At 42.1% G+C, this 4,929-nt stretch overlaps 1 pseudogene; it reads right to left on the bottom strand.

The window, feature by feature from the left end:
- Positions 1–241: 241 nt before the first annotated feature.
- Positions 242–1,402, bottom strand: LOC101648062 (annotated as a pseudogene).
- Between the last annotated feature and the right edge of the window lie 3,527 nt (positions 1,403–4,929).

Consider the following 4,929-nt stretch of genomic DNA (forward strand, 5'->3'; position numbering starts at 1 on the left):
CTCTAAGGTGTGGTGAGTTAGAAGTGTTCCAAGTAAGGAGAAGTGTGCAATTTTGTCGGATCCTTGGTATTTGTGCTTGTGTGTTTTAAAAATGGATTAATTGATTTGCCTTGTGTGTAAGAATATGGAACCGGGTTTCCAGTATTGATGATCTAAAGTCGCTCCCTCCCAGGGTCAGTTGGAAGGTTCCTTTTTAATCATGTGGAAGCGAGAGTGCAGCACTGGCCGGTCACAGGTCCTATTAGATGTAACACGCAGTGAAAAGTGACTGGGTGGCAGCCGTACTGAGGAGCCCATGTGAACATAGCACCCCTTGGCTGCCTGACCGTTGGCCAGGGCCCTTCTCATCAAGGCCTCCTGGGTTGTATTCTTGTTGGGAGCCTTGACATTCCAAGCAGCAAGTGCACTGACCTGCAGGCCTGCCCATTGGAGAAGCTCACTTTCCAGGGCTTTGATTGAGGGCAAAGGTTGATAGCATTGAGATTGAACATGACATCCTATTCACTCATGCCACTAGACAAGAAGCAGATTCCAGAAACAGCTGCAGGAGCTGTGGCAGGGGTACACCCACTTGCTGTGGAGTACACTTCTTGGTGCAGGCATGTCCAGTAGTCACCATGTTTGGCTTAAGAAGAGTGACCTCCAGGTAACATGGTGGTCCTTCAAGGTCTGTAGACAGCAGCCAGGACCTTCTAATGAGCATCCTGGCAGGGTTCCAGGTCATGGTCTCTATTAGGAATGACCTCTGGTTCCACCATGGGTACCAACCCATCCTGTTGACAGAAGTGAGCGTACAGGCCAGTGTGCTGCGGTTCTCCTGGATCGCGAGGTTGGACGGACATTGGTTGGCCATCCTCAGCATGGCACACCACTTCCCAAAGTCAGCCCTGCCATTTTTGTACTGAGCACAGTGCTCAGAAAGGCTGCCAAGCCCTTCAATGGTGGTTTCTTTGTTCCTGCTCTAAGAGGAAAAGCTCCGTGGTCTAACTTGATTCCCAGGACAATCCCTTGTTCCTTGAGGATGGTTTTGAACAGCTTTCCCTGTCCTTCTGGTAAGTAGAGAGTCTCATGGAAAAGGATCATGCTCACGATGCTCTGATGGAATTGTCCACAGTGAAGAGCATTTCTCAAAACTGCTGGAGGATCTCCTCGGTGTTCTGTGCCTTGAACTTCTGCAGGCAGTTTCCCATGGTGCTTACAGACTCATCTGCAGCCAGGATCCCCTTTTCCTTGCAGCAATGCACTGGACAATGTCTGAGAGTCCCTTCTTCTCGTCCGGATGAAGCTGCAAATTGGTGGGCCATGATGATGGGTCGGTAGTTAGGGAGTTAGAGTCTTCTGAGATGTAAGAGGTGGTGGCAGCAGCTGACAAATAGCCATCACCCTCTATAATAAAAGTCATTATCTTGGCTATCCTGAACCTCTTTATATGTTCTTCAGGTTTTTCTTTTAATTGGAAGTTAATACAGATACCTTATCATTCCAAAGTTCAATCACAGCAAGCAGTATTCAGCTAAGACATTTATTTCTATAGGAGAAAAAGATAAAATACATTGGGGAACAATAAAAAATTGAGTAATAATTATTCCTGCATCAAATATCTCAGATATAGATAAGGTTCTTCATGATCCATTTACCTAAAAACCAGTCAAGGACATGTATTTATCCACTTAAATCTATGGCCACCCAACTGATGCACAGAGAAATCTCTATATACACCCATAAATATACTATACTTAGTATATAGTATTAAATATATTTATATTTTTACATTTCTATAAAAAGAAAGACCAAAATAAATCAACAAAAACTCCTTCCCTCAGCAATGAAGAGCAGAATTTTTAGTTGTCTCTAAAAAGGATGACCCAAAGACTTTACTCCATTATTTATAGGGTGGCTCACATTTCTTTACTCAATAAGACCCAATGATGGACCTGAAACTTTTTGTGTTTTTCTTCTCTTCTGAGTGGTCATGCTTGGTTTCTGTGTCTTCTGTTACCTGCGTCTATTGGAGCTTATCTGTTGATGTGTGTGGAATTTAGACGCAATCACTGGAACGATACAGTAAAGCGCAGGCCACTGTAGCCACAGATCAGGAGCAAAACAGCCAGGGTTCTTCATAATCACATAGGGCGCTATGAAGTCCTCCTTATTCTCAAAAAGTTGTTCATGGGGTATCAGATAGTGGAGTCCTGCCTACTTTTGAACCACAGAAGGTGGGGGGGGCGGGCTGAGAAAAGATTTGAGAAACAACTTATGATGAAAAAAAATATCCTGTATTTCATTCAGTCCTCTTAATGTTGTAAATATCCAATTAGTAAAATCCTAATTTGCATCTAGAATCTTAGGTGTGATTCTTTCAGGTTTACTTATTCAGCCTATTAAAAAAGATACAGTAGGAGGCAAAGAGAAACAGATGTTGAGCTCTAGTTTCATATAGGAAACATATACAATAATTGAAAATTGGGTTTTCCAGTTACTATTGTAGAGGAAAGAATCCTGGTAGCACAGTGATTAGGTGTTAGGCTGTATCCCAAAAGTCAGCATTTTGAACTCAGCCGGTCTTGCTGCAGAGGACACACGTGGTAGCTTGCTTTCATAAAGATCACAGTCCTGGTCATCGTGTGGGGGAAGTTCTACTCTGTCAGGTAGACATGTTGTGAATTGGGATCCACTTAGTGGTATACAGCAACAATAGAAAAATCCACCATCTTGCTGTTAGTTTACTGTGCTACCTGACTGGTGTTAAGTGGGTTACAGTGATTCTGGAAGCTATACTAATATCAGCAGAATCACCCCTGGTGGAGAGGTACTAACAGAGCTTCCAGTTCATGATAATCTAGGAAGACATGCCTGACAATATACTTCCAAAAATTAGTCAGTAAAGGCCTTCAACTGACTGGTGCTGACAGAACGCTACAAGAGGAGCCTTCTAAATTGGGAGCCACTGAGACTACATCATGGCTATAAGAATGAAGCCAGCACACTGAGAGTCATGAAGATGGTACAGGATAGGGCAACATTGTGTTCCTTGTAGACAGGGTCGCCATAGTTGGAGTGACCATGAATTAATGTTGACTAGATAAGAACTAGCAACCACTAAACCAGACTTACAATTAGCCCTGAATCATCTGCAACCCAGGGAGAAGAGAAATGGTGATGTAATGAACATGGGCGGGCACAGAGTTAGACCAAATGTGGGATCCAGTTCCATCATTGCCGTTTGCTAGTGGAATACTGTTCTGTGTGGTTTTAAATAGCACTGGCCACCCGTTTACTTACCTATGAAGCAGAAACAAAACTAACAATCTTTTAAGAATATAAATATGGAGTGGTGACACCTGTAATAAAAGGTGGGCCTGCAATGATGGCCCTTTTGCTTTGATTGGCCTCTTTAAGTGGATATTCTGAATGGATATTGTTAATTAGTCAAAGTCAAACAGTGATTGGTTGAAGAAGCCAGATTTGGGATTTCAGTTTCCTCATTCCCAACCTCAGATAAGTCATCGTCCTACCCTACAGACCCCTCTTTATGTGAAAATATTTTTTACACCTGTCAATGCTGATCATGCAGTCCCATTTATGAATCATCAGTGTCCAACCCTGTCGATCAAGGTGTGTTGAATAAATCATCAGACATTATTATGTGACAATTGGTGTACTTACCTCTCATCAATCTCCTCCAGAGTAAATTTTCCCCCTATTCAGCTCAGCTTTATAATCTTCAGTAGACCGGGAAGAGGCAGCACTTACAGACTTACTTTTGCTCATATTGACAAAGAAGTGTATATATTTAATGGCGCTGAAGCACAGTGACAAACAATCATTAGACCTCAGGACCACCTTAAGAGGGATAAAATGTCCCTAGGCTAATGGGATTGAGAACCCTTCACCTGTGGTTCATTGGGTGAAATCCTCCCTAATGAGGTCAATCAAGAGTCATTGTTGTCTGATGGCTGTTTAGTGGCCGATGTAAAATGAGTTGGCGTTTCATTTCTGTGTTTTGAAAACAATGGCCCCAAATAAAGGAAAAACAACATTGATGCCAGCATCGAAAAAAGGTCAATGTCATATGACCACTTGTACTGTAAAGCTAAATATTGCTGATCGCCTAGTTGAGAGAGATGCTCAGTTATATAAAAAAAGGCTGCTTTCAGCCTGTCGCAATTGGGTAATGTCTTGGAAAGGATATTGACGTTGTATATCTTTTGAGCCCAGGGGTAAGTTTTGCTCCTAACTCCTTAAGGGAAATGTGTGTGGGTTTGTGTGTGAGTGATAAGTTGTTTTTGTGGGGTTTTTTTTGATTTTTTTATTAATCCTTTTAATGGGAGCACTTACAGGTATCAAACCATTCCAGAGTTCCATCACCTCAAGTAGTGTTGTACAATTGCTACCACAATTGCAAGCACAGTGGCAAACAATCATTAGACCTAAGGACCACTTTAAGAGGGATAAAATGTCCCTCTTAAAGTGTTCTTCCTACCACAATTAGTTTCAAAACATTTCTTTCTTCTTGACCTCCTTGATGTCAGCCCCCCTTTATCTCCTCCCACCCCACACTTCCCACAAGAACTTTTTGTGTGTGTGCCATATGTTACGCATTCAATATATCCATTCATACACAATTCTGTGGCTCGATCCCCTTGAGTGGGGTTATTCAGTCATCAGTGCTATCAATTCACTATGCCCCCTCCTCACCCCCTTCCTGTACCACGAATCATTATTCCTGTTGCTGTTTCTGAAGAGTTATCTACCTTGGCTTTCATGTACCAAATGCTCTTAAATATACAAAATAACATACACTAATTTACCTCATTTGACTAAAGAGGTAAAACCAATAAAAACCATAATAGTAAGGGGAGGAAATATTAGGTAACTAGAGGATAGTTCTGTGGTTCACAGTGCTATACCACACCCTGGATTTAACAT

This window comes from Echinops telfairi, unplaced genomic scaffold (genome assembly GCF_000313985.2).
Source record: "Echinops telfairi isolate 266 unplaced genomic scaffold, ASM31398v2 ScPeMD7_7468;HRSCAF=8506_1, whole genome shotgun sequence".
Taxonomy (NCBI): domain Eukaryota; kingdom Metazoa; phylum Chordata; class Mammalia; order Afrosoricida; family Tenrecidae; genus Echinops; species Echinops telfairi.